The 17,870-nt window shown below is 51.1% G+C and overlaps 1 protein-coding gene across 2 annotated transcripts in view; it reads right to left on the bottom strand.

Annotated features, from left to right (window-relative positions):
* VSTM2L (V-set and transmembrane domain containing 2 like) overlaps positions 1 to 17,870 on the bottom strand; it is a 150,719-nt gene that overhangs the window by 6,305 nt on the left and 126,544 nt on the right. Inside the window, exons 5-6 of one of the 2 annotated variants that reach the window (XR_007244570.1) lie at positions 10,975 to 10,980; positions 8,128 to 8,134 (exon numbers count right to left, since the gene is read on the bottom strand). The gene's annotated coding sequence lies outside the window, so the exon portion shown is untranslated. Of the gene's footprint in view, positions 1 to 8,001; positions 8,013 to 8,127; positions 8,135 to 10,974; positions 10,981 to 17,870 lie in introns of those variants that run through there. The other variant, XR_007244571.1, reaches the window with a different exon arrangement.

The following is a 17,870-nucleotide window of genomic DNA, read 5'->3' as shown; positions in this document are numbered from 1 at the left end:
AGGTCCGCTTGGAGCTCTTCGCAATCCTTTGTGGTTCTCACCACCCTACATTTCCTCGGAGCAAATGGATCGGTGCCTGCACTGTGAGCACTTTTCTGACCCCTAGCAGCGTCCTGAGCTGCCCAGCCCAGCAAGGAAAAATGATCCCTGTTATCTCATTCCGCCAGGTTTGCAGATGGGAAGTTTCTCCCCGATACACTGAAGTCATTTCTTCTGTCTAAGGGGTGAGGGGGGGGGGGTCTTCTCCATCCGCCCACCTGCAACTTCTCTGCATCCCGTCCCCCCTGCCTTTTCAACCTGGAGGGCTGGGTTCTGTTTTGGCGGAAAGGTGTAGAACGCCAAGTCAATCAGAGCCCGGATCATTCTAGAACGGAGGGAATGCATCCTTCACTATGCAGGGGGAGTCTGTCCCTGATTCTTGTTTAGGAGCAGCAGTGGCGGAGGAGGTTAAGAGCTCGTGTATCTAATCTGGAGGAACCGGGTTTGATTCCCAGCTCTGCCGCCTGAGCTGTGGAGGCTTATCTGGGGAATTCAGGTTAGCCTGTACGCTCCCACACACGCCAGCTGGGTGACCTTGGGCTAGTCACAGCTTCTCGGAGCTCTCTCAGCCCCACCCACCTCACAGGGTGTTTGTTGTGAGGGGGGAAGGGCAAGGAGATTGTCAGTCCCTTTGAGTCTCCTGCAGGAGAGAAAGGGGGGATATAAGTCCAAACTCCTCCTCCTCCTCTCCTCCTCCTCCTCCTCCTCCTCCTCCTCCTCCTCCTCCTCCTCCTTCTTCTTCTTCTTCTTCTTCCTTTTCTGCATTTATGAGGCCCATCCCAAAATTAACCTGTAAGGCATGCATTGGCAACGGTTTGGGCTACCAGGTCTCTAGCCGCGCCTGCCTGGAAACTCAGGGATGCAGAGCAGATTGCCTGCCCAGAGTTTGCAATCAAATGTTTGCCCACCTGCTTCTTCAGGAGTGGTGCTGACTCCTGCATAAGTCCCCTCCAGACGCCTCCCCCCAGAGCCCACTCAGGAAGAAGCCGGCTCCACCACTGGCCTGGTTAGTACTTAGATGGGAGACCGCTGAGAAAGTCCAAGATTGCTCCGCAGAAGCACACAGTGGCAAACCACATCTGATCATCTGGTCTGAACTGGATGGCTTAGGCTGGTCCAATCACATCGGATCCCAGAAGCTAAACAGGATCAGCCCCAGTTGGTACTTGGATAGGAGACCACTGAGAAAGTCTGAGTTTGCTCCACCAAGATGGACAATGGCAAACCACCTCTGAACGTCTCTTGCTTTGAAAAACCCCGAAGGGGTCACCGCAGAGGTGGGATCCAGCAGGTTCTCACAGGTTCCCGAGAGTAGGTTACTCATTATTTGTGTGTGCCGAGGGGGGGTGACTAATTGGTGATTTTGCCATGTGACTTTTGCCTGAGTTATGCCCCTCCTCTCAGCAGTAGCGCGCAGAACTTGAAGCAGTCTAGCAGGAGGTGCCCCGGCATGCGTGGCAGCCTGTGCCTGCGTGCATTCGTTTTCTCAGCTTAAGGGACCGAGGCGCGAGTGGCCTCGCGTCCTTGCTACAGCCCTGCCCAGGAATCTTTACCCCACGGAATAGCTGACCCGCGCCCGTCGAATGCCCGGGCCACGCCTGCCGTGGCCCTCACTCCCAGCCCAGCCCCATTGGCGCTACGCCGCGGTTTGAATCCCACCACCATGGGAACCTGTTACTAATATTTTTGGATCCCACCACTGGGTCACCGTAAGTGAGCTGTAACTTCACAGCAACAAAAGAGAGAGGTTTGGATCCCGTACTTCTGTTCCAGTAACTCTGGCACTTTCTCCTGGCGCGGGGAACATGCCACCAGAACAATTGGCACTTTGCACCAGAGAAAAACTGCAATGGCTAATGGAACTGATCGGCAGGATCCAACCCTAGAGGTGGTTCCATGCTTAGCAAAGTCTGCAAAGCCATATTTCATCAATTCCTTCAATTTTTACAGCAAAATTCATCACATCCCACTGTTTTCTGTATTTCTAACATTTCCTGGGGTGATTTTGGCCCTTAAAAAAACAACACTAGAACACAATTGAAATGCCAACTCCTTCCAATTTGGACAACGTGCTGTTGTGGTTTCTACGCCTCTGAATGTACCTCTTTTCCTTCTGCTTCCACCACAATTATTTTGTAATCAGGCTGTAACAATTATAAACAATAAAATCCCAAGCAATGACTTCGGCTGGTTGCAGAGAGAAAAGCAGAATTTGATTCCTTTTGCCCTCAAGAGCTGATAACTTACAATTGATTCAGGAATACAAGAAAACAGACTGAGGGGGGAAAATACAGAAAGTAGTTAATTAGGCTGAAAATAAATGAGCAAAGGGAAAATTGCAGTGAGAAAGTAAACCTTTGTAGCAGAGGACTTATTACGGAGTAGACGTATCACAGACTTGCCCAGAGGAATAGTTTTCTTTTTCCAATAAAAATACAGTGTCTTCCCTCTTTTACTAGCCAAATTTGCCAGCTGCTTGAAGAAGGCATGTTTAGAAAACATTATTGTATGAAAATCCCTATACTTTGAGGCAGATGGCTAATTTTTTGCACGTTTGTGATTAAAGTCCGAAGTAAGACAAGGGCTCTTAAATAATGACGCTGAATCGTTTTAGATTTTATAATTTCTTAAGACGTATATGTTTTGTTGCATTTGATATAGAATTTTAATTATTTGTCCGAAACTTGTGCTTTTACGATCTCAGGTTATTTGCTTTTTCCTAAAATCTGTTTTTGTGCTATAAAATAAAGCTTGATTTGATTTGAAAAAATACACTGTTGCATTAACTTGAAGTGATGGATAGAACCGCAGTCTCAAGTCTGCCTGCAGCTACTCGTGGGAGAATAATTCCTTAGCAGGGCAAAACAGCCTGTGCCGGGATCCAGCCGAGCCGAAAATACAGCCCAGTCGAATGTCATGTCAGAATGCGCCGCTTCAAGAAGGCCAACCTGTCCTCAAAGAGATAAGAATATGGAAATCAAACCTATTTCTCTGCTATTTGTCCACCTTCTGGCACATCTCACGCAAAGTTGTGTAAGAGCACAGTTGTCATGAGGGTGCCGCTTTTGCAGATGCAGTTTTATTATTCCCAGCTGTGGTCTTGGAGTTCTGTGGCTGAGAAGGGGCTACAGGCCGGACAATGTGAACTTTCTGCTTTTCATGTGGGGGTGAGGATCTCGCACTCGTATTATTTATTTATTTATTACATTTACATCCCGCCCTTCCCAACAGGCTCAGGGCGGCGAACATCAACTGAATGGAAACAACAACTGAATGGAAAACTGCTGGTGTCCTTTTAACCTACTGCATCTGTGTACGATTCTCCAGTTGCACAGTGGCAGATAGGAAGGCACTCCAAAGAACATAAGAACATAAGAACAAGCCAGCTGGATCAGACCAGAGTCCATCTAGTCCAGCTCTCTGCTACTCGTAGTGGCCCACCAGGTGCCTTTGGGAGCTCACCTGCAGGCTGTGAAAGGAACGGCCTTCTGCGGCTGTTGCTCCCGATCACCTGGTCTGTTAAGGCATTTGCAATCTCAGGTCAAGGAGGATCAAGATTGGTAGCCAGAGATCGACTTCTCCTCCATAAATCTGTCCAAGCCCCTTTGAAAGCTATCCAGGCTAGTGGCCATCACCACCTCCTGTGGCAGCATATTCCAAACACCAATCACACGTTGCGTGAAGAAGTGTTTCCTTTTATTAGTCCTAATTCTTCCCCCCAGCATTTTCAATGAATGCCCCCTGGTTCTAGTATTGTGAGAAAGAGAGAAAAATGTCTCTCTGTCCACATTTTCTACCCCAGGCATCATTTTATAGACTTCAATCCTATCCCCCCTCAGACGTCTCCTCTCCAAACTAAAGAGTCCCAAACGCTGCAGCCTTTCCTCATAGGGAAGGTGCTCCAGTCCCTCAATCATCCTCGTCGCCCTTCTCTGCACTTTTTCTATCTCCTCAATATCCTTTTTGAGATGTGGCGACCAGAACTGTGGTGACACATCTCACACAAAGTTGTGTAAGAGCACAGTTGTCGTGATGGTGCCGCTTTTGCAGGTGCAGTTTTATTATTCCCAGCTGTGGTCTTGGAGTTCGGTGGCTGAGAAGGGGCTACAGGTCGGACAACGTGAACGGTCTGCTTTTCATGTGGGGGCGAGGATCTCGCACTCGTATTATTTATTTATTTATTAAATTTATATCCCGCCCTGCCCAACAGGCTCAGGGCGGCGAACATCAACTGAATGGAAACAACAACTGAATGGAAAACTCCTGGTGTCCTTTTACCGCTGTGCTATAGAGAGTGTCTTAACCGACTGCATCTGTGTATGGTTCTCCAGTTGCACAGTGGCAGATAGGAAGGCGCTCCAAAGGGTGATCACTCCTGCACAGAGGATTATCGGCTGCCCTCTCACCTCCTTGGAAGAACTCTATAATTCCCGAAGCCTAAAGAAAGCCCAAAATATTCTGAGAGACCCGTCTCATCCAGTACACTCTCTTTTTGAACTGTGACCATCCGGCAGACGATACAGGTCTATCAAAAGCGAGGGACCGAAAGAGGCCAGGAGACAAGATTCTACTCTAGAGCTGTATGGCCGATGCTAAACTTCAAGCGGGCTTGACCGCGGTTGATGTGTTTGGGGCTGTGCAGGGATGGGTGGAGGAAGGGGAAAGTGAGGGTGGGGTATGAGTCTGAAATTGTATGCATCGAGGAATGCTGCTGTAAATTTCGTTGTGTAACTAAGGCAAAAATCACATTGCAAAATCACCCATTAGTAACCCCCTCTCGGCACACACCAATAATTAGTAACCGACTCTCGGGAACCTGTGAGAACCTGCTGGATCCCACCTCTGGTAGCATCCTGCACCTCAGCCAGTGAGTCACTTCTCGGCACGGGATTTTTGCGTCGTATTGGGATGGCAGCCCACCCAGGATTGTCAAACGGTACGTTTATTGTGGGGAGGGGCACAATCTTATGTGGACGCCACACAGCATATTGATAACAGTTTGCAATCGTTACAAGTGAATTCACCTTCCATTTATAAAAAGGGAAAAGCAGTTCGTTTGTAACGATTGCACTCATTGTAAATAGGCTGTGCAGAATCCACTTTAGTGACCACGTGGGTTTGCCTTTGTGCAGATCCAACGTGCTTCCTGTTCACATTGAAAGCCGAGATGTGGCTCTTTCGGAGCGCCGCGGAAAGAGAAGAAGCCGGCCCTGAAAAGTTTCTCTGTTGCGAGGGCTTGCCCAATGCTAGTCCTGATGTTGCCCCCTGGTCCCTTCCCTCGTTGCTGCTGTCTCCTCTTCCTCGTGACTCTTTCATCCTCATTTCTCCCACCTGCTGTGCAGCCTGCCTGCAGCCGGGCTCATTTCATGGGTGGAAGAGAGACAAAAGGCGAGAGAAATCGCTGCTTCTGGCTCTCTCGAGTCGCAAACTAGCAACAACCGGGGGGGGGGGGGGGGGGCAGGTGGAAAAGGTATTGAATGTTGAGAATGCCAGTCCTGTAGCTCAAATTGGGAGACACCGACCCAGAAGTGGGATGGGATGCCCAGGAACTGTCAGAGCACGGGACACACAAGTGGGCCTCAACAACAGCCAGAGTCATAAGAACATAATAACGAGCCTGCTGGATCAGACCAGAGTCCATCTAGTCCAGCACTCTGCTACTCGCAGTGGCCCACCAGGTGCCTTTGGGAGCTCACCTGCAGGAGGTGAAAGCAATGGCCTTCTGCTGCTGCTCCTGATCACCTGGTCTGTTAAGGCATTTGCAATCTCAGATCAAGGAGGATCAAGAGTGGTAGCCAGAGATCGACTTCTCCATCAATCTGTCCAAGCCCCTTTTAAAGCTATCCAGGTGAGTGGCCATCACCACCTCCTGTGGCAGCATATTCCAAACACCAATCACACGTTGCGTGAAGAAGTGTTTCCTTTTATTAGTCCTAATCCTTCCCCCCAGCATTTTCAATGAATGCCCCCTGGTTCTAGTGTTGTGAGAAAGAGAGAAAAAATTATCTCTGTCAAAATTTTCTACCCCATGCATAATTTTATGGACTTCAATCCTGTCCCCCCTCAGCCGTCTCCTCTCCAAACGAAAGAGTCCCAAACGCTGCAGCCTCTCCTCTTAAGGAAGGTGCTCCAGTCCCTCAATCATCCTCGTTGCCCTTCTCTGAACTTTTTCTATCTCCTCAATATCCTTTTTGAGATGTGGCGACCAGAACTGGACACAGGACTCCACGTGCGGTCGCACCACGGCTTTATAGAAGGGCATGACAATCTTTGCAGTTTTATTCTCAATTCCTTTCCTAATGTCTTTTCAACAGCGGCCCCTGCCTGATGGAACTCCCTGCCAGATGATATCCGGGCCCAGTGGGATCTTTCTAGGTTCTGTAGGGCCTGAATGACGGAGTTGTCCTGCCGAGGGAATGCCTCTTGTGTAGCATAGAACTTGCCCTCTGAAGCTGATTTGTTCTCCAGGGGAACGGATCTGTTGGAAAATCGGTTGTAATTCTGTTATTGGTTGGCTGACGGTGGAACGCGCTGCCTCGGAGAGCGGTGGACTCTGCTTCTTGGGAGGTTTTTCAAGAGAGGCTGGATGGCCGTCTGGCAGGAGTGATTTAATTGTGTGTTCCTGCATGGCAGGGGGTTGGACTTGATGGCCCTTGGGGTCCCTTCCAACTCTATCGTTCTGTCATCTCCAGACCTCACCTGGAAGTTGGTGACTGTATGGAGGAGCCCAGTTCCACAGCATGGAAAACCCAAGGACTGAACCTTCATCCTCTCGTGCCAGAATTGGTGACATTTCCCTATTTGTCATTTCTCATTTCTGTAAACTTTCCAGCTCTGGGCTGGGAAGAGATTTGGGGGGTGGAGCCAGCAGGGGGGCAGAGCTGGGAGAAGTGGGGGGGGGGGCTCAGCCATTCTCCAGCTGGGGCTCACAAATCTCTCAGCTCCATACTCTCAGCAAGCCTTTATTGGCATAGACAGCAGTACAACAATAATAAAAAGAGATTAAAAGCATATACAATACAGGATATACATGTTAGGACGAAGGAAATCTACTGGCATTTAGTAATTTCCAGGAGAAAGTCTGCCACTATCCTACAGAGAGAAGGATCAGGATTGTCCAACAAGTAGTGTAATCTAAATACATCGGGGAGATCGGGTAAATGTAAAGGAGTGAGATTCACATACTTGGATCTGATTTCCTTGAATCTGAGACAGTGAAGTTATGGGTGGGCCAGAGATTCAACTGAGCCATCGTTACATGGGCACAATCTTTTAGCCTTTTCTTGCTTATTAAATCTGCCATGTAACAAGACAGAAGGCATAACATTAAACCTGGTGAGCATTATGGCTCTCCTTTGGCTCACAAATCTCCTGGTATTACAGAGACCATCTCACCTGGAGAAAACGGCCGCTTTGAAGGGGGGACGTGACGGCGTTGTGCTCCACTGAGCTCTCTCCCCAAATCAGACTCTCCCTACCTTCCGCCGTGCAATCTCCAAGAATTCCCCAGTTTGGAGTTGCCAGCCCTATTTTGTGGGGCACATACAGACCCCCCCCCCTCTAAAGCAGCCCTTTTCTCCAGGGGAACGGTTCTCTGCAGTCTGGAGATCAGCCAGCGAGGTGCAGGGATTGGCGGGGATGGACTCCGATCTGGAGAAACCAGGTTTGGTTCCCTGCAGCTCCACATGAAACCATCTAGGTGTCCTGGGGCCAGTTATCGGTCTCTCCAAACTCTCAGCCTCCCTCCCCCCTACATCACAGGGTGCCTGTTGTGGGGGGGGGGAAGGAGATTGTCAGCCCCTTTGAGTCTCCTTACAGGAGAGAAAGGGGAGATATAAATCCAAACTCCTCCTCCTCCTCCTCCTTCTAGGGTCGAATCCCCACTACCGTCTTAGCCAGGTTTCAGAACACCAACTAACCAGGTTTGAGGGACGACCTCCCCATGGCTTGCGGGGCAGATTCCGTTTCTGGCGCTCGTTCTCCCCGTTAATCCGCGTTCCGGCAGGACCCGGTTGCAAGTGGCACAGACCCCTTTAACACAGTTCAGGGCTGATCCGAGGGGAGGGATGAGGGTTGCAGAACCCTGACTCGTTTCCTCGCCTCTGGAGTGTGATGCTTGCGAATTTGGGCAACGTCCAATCAGCGCCTTCGCGATGCTTTGCGATCGCCAGCCTTTCCTTCTGGTTTCGCTTCGCTTTTGGCGATGTCGGCCAGCAGAAGGGGACGTAAATATTAAACAGTCAAGTGTGTAACCTTAAATCAGGGGTCTTCAAACTATGGCCCTCCAGATGTTCATGGACTACAATCCCCATCAGCCCCTGCCAGCATGGCCAAGTGGCAGGGCTGATGGGAATTGTAGTTCATGAACATCTGGGGGACCATAGTTTGAAGACCCCTGCCTTAAATCATTAATGGTTTACACAGGTGACGATTAACTGTTTGCACAGTTAAACAGTTAAACGTTAAACTTTTACACACTGGTTTTTTTGATCACGCCCCTACAATGTATGTTCCCGCAGTGGGAAAAGGTCCCGCCCCATCAAGGCACGCCAGCCAATCAGGGGAGAGCGACGAAGCGAGCTCGCCTGGTAGTGGGGATTGCTAAGAGTTCTGCCACTGGGTGTGTCTGCTGTGTGCTCGCTGCGGTGGGGAGGGAGAAACTCCGATGCAGAGGACACGGTTTCACCACGAACAGGTTTGGATCTGCGTGCAAATTTCAAGTGGGGATTCGACCTAGCACAAGTTCTCCAGGGGCCCCTGGGAAACTGGAATCCTATATCTAACCCTAACCCTACATCTCTGCTAGCAGGAAGCTACCCAAATGATGGCTGCCAAATTTTCTTATGGAGCCTCTATGGATACTGGATCCCCCCTCCCATCCGAGCCCCCGTAGAATCACAAAACTGGGGCTTTTGACACTGCGCAGGTGGAGCAGACTTAATATGCAAATCCGTAGCGCGGAATAAATAGGCAGCGTGAAAATGTCATTTCCACACAGTCACTCTTTCTGACCATTATGCTGCTTCAAACAAAAGCAATTTGCTCTGTGCATAATGAAGCCAAGGTGATAAGGAAGCATTTGAGATGTCCCTCCCCTCCCCGCCACTTCTCGGCTGTCACAGTCCCCGCCAGACACAGCCATAAAAAAAAAGGAAAACATGAAATATCCTGCCTGGAGCGTTCAGCGTCCCGGAGAATTTGTGATGGAGCCATAAACTTAGAGGAACATCTTTGCTTCTTGTGCAACTAGGGCAGCGGTGGCGAACCTTTGGCACTCCAGATGTTATGGACTACAATTCCCATCAGCCCCTGCCAGCATGGCCAATTGGCCATGCTGGCAGGGGCTGATGGGAATTGTAGTCCATAACATCTGGTGTGCCAGAGGTTCGGCACCACGGAACTAGGGCTATAACCCAAATGGGGGAGAACCAAGGACTGGGGCGGGGGGCAAACCCACCAATTCCTCCATGGAAGGTTAAAACGGGTCACAAAACATCCTGGGAGTCATCAGAGGGGGAGGGAAGGCGGATACCAAGCTGTCATTCCCCACCACCCGGTTTAGCTAGAACTGAACATATTTGGCTGGGGTTGCCAAGCTCCAGGCAAGACCTGGAGATTTATTTATAGGGCTCAGGGTGGCAAACAATGTCATAAAACGGTATTTCAATTAAAAACAACAATGAATACATTAAAATCAACTTATACAAGCTGAAACAATCCCAAGATGGTGACTTACAGACCCTATTCCCCCCCCCCCGGGAGGTCAACCCCCCCGCCCTGCCAGAATTGCAATTCTGGCAGGGCCAGGCATTCTGGGGGCGGGGAATTCCTGGGCGGGGCTGTGGGAAGGACGCAGCCGCTGCGCCGGTCCTTGGGCGGGAAACGAATGCACGCAGGCGCAGGCTGCCACGCACGCCGGTGCACCTCCCGCTAGACTGCTTCCAGTGCTGCGCGCTACTGCCGAGAGGAGGGGCGTAACGAAGGCAAAAATCACGTGGCAAAATCATCCATTAGTAACCCCCTCTCGGCACACACAAATAATTAGTAAACTACTCTCGGGAACCTGTGAGAACCTGCTGGATCCCACCTCTGGATCTTCCTTTAGGGCAGTGGTTCCCAATCTGGGGTACCCCAAGGGGGACAAGCCAGAGCATTTGGGGGGTACATGAAAAAATTACATAACAGGTTTGCTAATGGGGGGGTACAACTTTAGAAAAATGGGTGGCCAAGAGGTACACAAGTGAAGAAAGAAAGGGGAGCCAGTTCAACACCTGAAATGGAATCAGGCCCATATCAGGTGATATGAGCTGGCCCCAAAATTCTCCTGAACACGTGAATGGCAAAACTGAGAAAATAGCTAATTGTGCACTTTTGAGGATATTCATTTCAGGCAGTGGTGGGATCCAAAAATTTTAGCAACAGGTTCCCATGGTGGTGGGATTCAAACTGTGGCGTAGCGCCAATGGGGCTGGGCGGGGCATGACAAGGGCGTGACCGGGCATTCCGGGGGCGGGGCATTGCTGGGCGGGGCTGTGGCAAGGACACAGCCACTGCGCTGGTCCTTGGGCGGGAAACGAATGCACGCAGGCGCAGGCTGGCACGCACCCCGGGGCACCTCCTGCTAGACCTCCTGCTAGGCTGCTTCCAGTTCTGCGCACTGCTGCTGAGAGGAGGGGCGTAACTAAGGCAAAAATCTCGTGGCAAAATCACCCATTAGTAACCCCCTCTCGGCACACACAAAGGATCCCACCTCTGATTTCAGCGCCTGGTATAAACCCGCTGCGACTGACTGAGGCCGCCCACCGTCCCAGGGGACTCCGGGAAGAGCCAGTGGTTTCTGTGGATGAAGTGCAGCTATCACTTGCCCGGGGTCTTGAAGGGAGTGCCTCGCTGGCTTGTAGTTTATTGATGTTTCAAATTAGTCCGAGTTTCCACTGTGAGCTGCCTTGGGCAGGCGTAGACCAGGAGGCAAATTTTATAAATGTTCCCTCATGATGAGGGCGAGAAACAGGAAGAGGCGCCTCCGCTGTGTTAAAAGGGGGGCAGGGGAGCACAGGCTGCAATCCCGACTCAAGGTTTTATTTTATTAAATTTTATTAGGTTCCTGCCTCTGCTCTGCTTGCATCCATCTCTTTTGAGCCAGACACCTTCTCGCTCACCTGCAGATGCACCTGGAACCACCTCAGACTCAGGGCCGTAACAAGGCAAACTGGAGCCCTGGGCAAAACCTGAGTTGGATGCCCCCCCCCCCATGGGCGGCCACCCCACCAGGACCCAAAAACATTTTTTTTGCACCAGGTCATTGGTGCCTGCAGGGGGGTGCATTTTAAAACGTATCGGCACCAAAATTTCAGCGTATCATCAGGAGACTGTCCTGACACTACCCCTCAGGTTTGGTGCAGTTTGGGTCAGGGGGGCCAAAGTTATGGACCCTCAAGAGGGTCGCCCCCATCTCCTTAGCTCCCCTTGGAAAGAATGGGGGATGGGGCACCCCCTTTGAGGGTCCATAACTTTGGCCCCCCTGACCTAAACTGCACCAAACCTGGGGGATATCATCAGGGCAGTTTCCTGATGAGACCCTGAAATTATGGTACCAATATGTCCAAAAATGCACCCCCTGCAGGGCAAAATGTGAAAAAACAACAAAAAATAAAACCGGATTGCTCACATGCCCCCACGTGACTAAAAATTCCGATGCCCGGGGCAATGGCCCAAACTGCCCAATGGATGTTACGCCCCTGCTCAGACTGGATCAGAGTCAGACCCTTGGTCCGTCCAGCTCAGTATTTCCGGCTCTGACTGGCAGCGGCTCTTCGGGGTCTTGGGGGGAGGTCTTCCATGTCACCTGCTGCCGGGGATTCAACCTGGACCTTCAACCTGCAAAACACAGCCTCTTTCGCTGAGCCGCAGTCTTCCTTGCCTTTAAGAGTTCGCCTCTCTCACACAATTATCCCTGCAAAAAACTGTTTCTGCCTCGGTTGGTCACCAGCCGAAGAGAGCGACGGCCGAGCAGTGAAGTCCAGTTCCGAGCACAGCGCCGTTCCTTCGGCCTCTTGAGCCAGCCGCTGAGGGTCTGGCTGCTGCATTAACTGCAAAAATCATTTTCCTTGCCTTCTTTAGCCCAGTTATATTTAATCGGGCACATTAAGGAAATGTTCCTGGGCCCAGCACGGTGCTGGAAATCTCGAGTCAAGCACCACAAAGTTTTCATTTACACTTTCAGCAAAGAAAAAAGGAAAAGAAAAAACGGAACCCGTTCCCAGCAACGGTGCCGGCTGCAAATACAGGGACTTTCTTCAAAGGCTAATGAGAACCAGGCAGTGGCTGCAATCCTGCGCAGCCGTCTAAAAATCAACCCCGCTGAACACAGTGGGACTTCTCAGAAAACAGGGAAAGGACTGCAGGTGAGCTCCCAAAGGCACCTGGTGGGCCACTGCGAGTAGCAGAGAGCTGGACTAGATGGACTCTGGTCTGATCCAGCTGGCTCTTTCTTAAGTTCTTATGTTCTTATGTACGTGCCGCTCTTCAGCCCCTTTGGCTTTTCTCCCTGCCGCAAACTTCCTGTGCCCCTCCCTCTCAGGTACCCCCACCCAGAGGTGTTCCTCCCATTGGGCAAAGTGGGCAGTTGCCCAGGGCGTCCCCATGAGGGGGGCCCAAAAACTGCAGGTTCGTTTGTGGGATTTTTTGTATTTTCAGTGTTTTTCCATTTTTGGCCTGCAGGGGGCGCAGTTTTTAGGCTAGCAGCACCAGAGTTTCAGGGATTTTTCGGGAGACTCTCCTGATGATGTCACCCAGGTTTGGTGAGGTTTGGTTTAGGGAGTCTAAAGTTATGGACTCCCAAAGGGAGTGTCCCCATTCCCCATTGTTTCCCATGGGAGCTAATAGGAGATGGGGCTACACCTTTGAGGGTCCATAACTTTGGACCCCCTGAACCCAACTTCAGACCTGGTGGAAAAAATCGTTGTTTAGTCACGGTGGGAGAGGGTGGCCGCCCATGGGGGGGGGGTGCATCAAACTCAGGTTTTGCCCAGGGCTCCAGTTTGCCTAGGTACGCCACTTCCCCCACCCCGGTCTGGTTTCTTTCCCCACAGCTCCCTTTTCGCTCTCTTGCAGGGGAATCAAACATGCAGTCTGAGGGGCAGGATCTGCCCCCTTATCCAGCCCACCAGCCAACTGAGGCAACACCCCCCCCCTTTTTGATCTGGCCTGATAAGATAGCTGTGGGCTTACCAGTCCCCCTAACCCATCCCGACCTAGCATTTGGTGGGGGGGGGGGGAGTCCTAGACTGGCAAGCTCAAAGTGAGCTCGCCAGTCTAGGACTCCCCCCCCCCCCATTTCCGATCATGTCTGGTGAGATTGTTGCAGGCTCACCAGCTGAAGTACACCCTCACCACCCCCACCCCCCGCCACAAGTACTGAACAAGCCTTCTGGGGCGGGGGGGGAGATGTCTTGGAGAGGACGGGAAAAAAGACCTCTTGGGGAGAAACTTGGCACAGTGTGGTGTAGCGGTTAAGAGCAGGTGGGTTCTAATCTGGAGAACCGGGTTTGATTCTCTGCTCCTCCACCTGAGCGGCAGAGGCTTATCTGGTGAACCGGATGTGTTCCCGCCCTCCTACATTTCTGCTGGGTGGCCTCATGGCGGTGTTGGCGGAGCCACTCCCTCTGGCACCTTTTCTGCCTGTGCTGTCTGAACAAAAAACGATGAGGCGGCTTTTTTGAAGACGTCCCCAGGACATCTTATTTGTGCTGCGCATAATCGGCCCAAGTCCTTCCCTTCCTCTCCCCACAGCGGAAACCTTGTGAGATGGATGGGGCTGAGAGAGTTCAAAGAGGACTGTGATTGGTCCAAGGTCACCTAGCAGGCTTCATGCGGAGGAGCAGGGAAACAAATCCAGCTCACCAGGTAAAAGTCCGCCGCTCACGTGGAGGAGTGGGGAATCAAACCGAGTTCTCCAGATTAGAGTCCGCCACTCTTAACCTTTGCACCCTGCTGACCACACCTGCGAGCCAACGAAGCTATTATCAGCGAAGAGTCCAGTGCTGCCTAGAATCATAGAGTCAGAAGGGGCCCCAAGGGCCATCTAGTCCAACCCCCTGCAATGCAGGAACACACCATCAAAGCACTCCTGACAGATGGCCGCCCAGCCTCTGTTTAAAAACCTCCAGACTCCACCACACTACCAGGTAGTGCATCCCACTGTCGAACAGCCCTGACTGTTAGGAAGTTTTTCCTGATGTTTAGGTGGAATCTCTTTTCCTTTACCTTGAGAACATAAGAACATAAGAACAAGCCAGCTGGATCAGACCAGAGTCCATCTAGTCCAGTTCTCTGCTACTCGGAGTGGCCCACCAGGTGCCTTTGGGAGCTCACAGGCAGGAGGTGAAAGCAAGGGCCTTCTGCGGATGCTGCTGCTGCTCCCGAGCACCTGGTCTGCTGAGGCCTTTGCAATCTCAGATCAAGGAGGATCAAGATTGGTAGCCGTAGATCGACTTCTCCTCCATCAATCTGTCCAAGCCCTTTTTAAAGCTATCCAGGTGAGTGGCCATCACCACCTCCTGTGGCAGCATATTCCAAACACCGATCACGCGTTGCGTGAAGAAGCGTTTCCTTTTATTAGTCCTAATTCTTCCCCCCAGTATTTTCAATGAATGCCCCCTGGTTCTGGTATTGTGTCCTAGTCTCTGGAGCTGCAGAAAACAAGTTTGCTCCCTCACCAACATGGCATCCCTTCAAATATCTAAACACGGCTATCATGTCCCCCCTTAACCTTCCTATCAGTCTCTTCTTGAGAGCGGGGGCCTCATTCCCTTCCTGGGTGAACGCTTGCATTTTTTACAACCTGCAGAACTCCGACTGATGCAAACGCTCCCCCAGCACAGCCTTTCGGTGATAGGGAGAGGCACTCTATCTCGCTGGCAGAGTCGCTGTCTCGATCTCTGCGTGGAATTGCTCGTTTATCTTCCTTCCTCCCCATTCATCAATATTAGCCTACGGCAAACCTTGGGCAGCCCCCGTTTTCTTTGCGCCGTCTCTTCCCGGGGAAGACGTACGTTCCACTGGCAAGGAGCACTAGAAGGGCGCGCAAAGTGAGTAAGCCGGAAAAGGCCCCGTCTGGGGAAAATATACAAGCAGAAGAAGATGGCAGCTCGCGGGCGAGAGCAGACTGGCAGGCTCTCTGCAGCCAGACCGCCTGCCCTGCGGCGGCCGCATATTTCTTTCCTGACAAGACTGGCAGGCCACTTACAGGGTTCTGCACAATTTAACCCGGTTTGCCACTGCAGCGGCGTGACTGTGGACGGAGGCGCTTGGAGAGTGACAGTCCCGGCCTTCTGATTAGCAGGCATTTCGAGCCCTTGGCTTTGCTCCCTCCTTTTCGAAAGGGCAGCCAACGATTCATATCGCATTCTTTCGAGGAGGGCAGCACTTTTTAAACCGCTCAAGGACTTCCTCCACGTTCTTTGGCTGGGCATCAGAAAAACACACACACAAATGTACTGTAGACCAATGCTGCTTCCTCTCCCACTCAGTGCAACAAAATAGCCAAAATGGCCATACAACCCGGAAAACCCACAACACCCTAGCCACTTGGTGTTTTGTCTGCAACGTTATCAACTCCAGCTGCCGTCAGATATAGTCAAAAGGCTTACGCCCAATGCTTCCAATTTTCAGCCAAGTTGTCTTGTGACACAAGAGGACGCGGGCAGTGGTGAAAAAACAACAAAAAAACCCAAAAAAACAAAAAAAATTAGTAACAGGTTCCCATGAAGGTGGGATTCAAACTGTGGCGTAGCGCCAATGAGGCTGGGCGGGGCATGACGTGGGTGTGGCCGGGCATTCCGGGGGCGGGGCATTCCTGGGCGGGGCTGTGGCAAGGACGCAGCCGCTGCGCCGATCCTTGGGCGGGAAACAAATGCACGCAGGCGCAGGCTGCCACGCACGCCAGTGCACCTCCTGCTAGACGGCTTCAAGTTCTGTGTGCTACTGCTGAGAGGAGGGGCGTAACTAAGGCAAAAATCACGTGGCAAAATCCCCAATTAGTAACCCCCTCTCGGCACACACAAATAATGAGTAACCTACTCTCGGGAACCTGTGAGAACCTGCTGGATCCCACCTCTGGACGCAGGGGTCGAAAACCGTCCATATTCTGACAATACATCATGTCTCTTAGTCACAGCAAACACAGCAATCCTCAGACATGCTCATAAGACAGCAGTCCAGTTTAATAAAGAGAGAAGCCTGGAGACACGGAGTCTCTGAACACAGGCAGAGAACAAAAACTACAAGAGAGCAACCACCGCCGGCTCATAATTTTCAGTCCCGCTCCTAATAACCGCCAGCAGAGAGTTTTCCTCTTTCGCTGCAGCGGCACGCTGGGTTGACGTTTTCATTGAGCGATCAGTTAAGAGCCCAAATCTTTTCCTCTCTCTGTCTCAGCCAGTTCAGACCCCATGAGCCTCTCCTTAAAGTTGGGACTGTTCTTTTGTTCGAATGTGTGCCCCCTTACACTTCAACCTGTCCAGCCGTTTAACCCTTAACCTCCCACTCGCTCTCCACAGGACCACCCCCTCCCCCCTTTGAGGGATGTAGTAAAACTGAGTTGAGCTGTGAGCCATGAAGATGCTTGTTGTTGCAATCTCACTTTGGGAATGTGCTCCTTCGGTAGCCTGATGGAGGAGTCTCTCTCCATCTTAACTCCACATCAGTGGTGTACCTGCCTAGGGACAGGGGGTACCCTATGTCCCCGGGCACCCCCCATTTGGTCACGTGGAGGGCGCCAACATTTCAGGGTCGTTTGTGTGTTTTAATTTTTTAGTGTTTTTTACGATTTGGCCTGCAGGGGGTGCATTTTTAAGTCTAGCGGCACCATTTCAGGGTACCATTCAGATACTGTCCTGATGATACCACCCAAAGTTGGTGATGTTTGGATCAGGGGCAGCAAAGTTATGGACCCCCAAAGGGGGTGCCCCATCCCCATTGTTTTCAATGGGAGCTAACAGGAGATGGGGGCTACCCATTTGAGGGACCATAACTTTGGTCCCCCTGAACATAACTTCATCAAACTTGGGTGGCATCATAAGAATAGTTACCAGATGATACCCTGAAATTTTGGTGTCACAAGCTTTAAAAATACATCCCTTCCAGGAACCCCAAGATATCTGCCCAAGATTCTTTGTTTTGCAGTGACTTTGCTCCATTGTAGCCAATGGGGAATTTCTGAGTGTGTAGGCAGGCTGCACATTTTTGAAGATAGATCCACATCTATCGCATGACAACTGTGCATGGGCATTTAAGCTCCTGCCCATGAAACGTGGGTGAAGATTTTGCCAGTGCTGAATGGGATGGCGGCTGTGAGCGTTCACTTTGGTTTTTGTTAAGAAAAACAGTTTCAGGAGATGCATGGTCAAAGGCTTTCGTGGCCGGAGTCAACTATTGTGGGTTTTCCAGGGTGTGGCCATGGTCTGGTAGATTATTCATTCATTCATTCATTCATTCATTCATTCATTCATTCATTCATTCATTCATTCATTCATTCATTCATTCAGCTTATGGGCCGCCTCATCCCCGAAGGGCTCGAGGCGGCTCACAGTACGGCTGTTCTACCGGACAGCAAATCGGAACAACATAAAACCTAAACCCATTAAAACCTATGCAGCAATTTCAAGCAACAAATATAGATTAAAACGACAAAAGTTATTTAAAACAGAAGTTGTTTAAAAACAGGCGCCCGATCTAAAGGCCAAAAGAAAGGGAGGGAGTAGGCAGGGCCCGCGATGGAATCAGGAAATCAGGCCCAACCAAGATAGAAAAGATGGGAAACAGGCAGCCTC

Source organism: Sphaerodactylus townsendi, linkage group LG05 (assembly GCF_021028975.2).
Source record: "Sphaerodactylus townsendi isolate TG3544 linkage group LG05, MPM_Stown_v2.3, whole genome shotgun sequence".
NCBI classification, from domain to species: Eukaryota; Metazoa; Chordata; class Lepidosauria; order Squamata; family Sphaerodactylidae; genus Sphaerodactylus; species Sphaerodactylus townsendi.
Note: the sequence above shows the minus strand (reverse complement) of the source record. Positions and strands in the feature narration are given on the sequence as shown.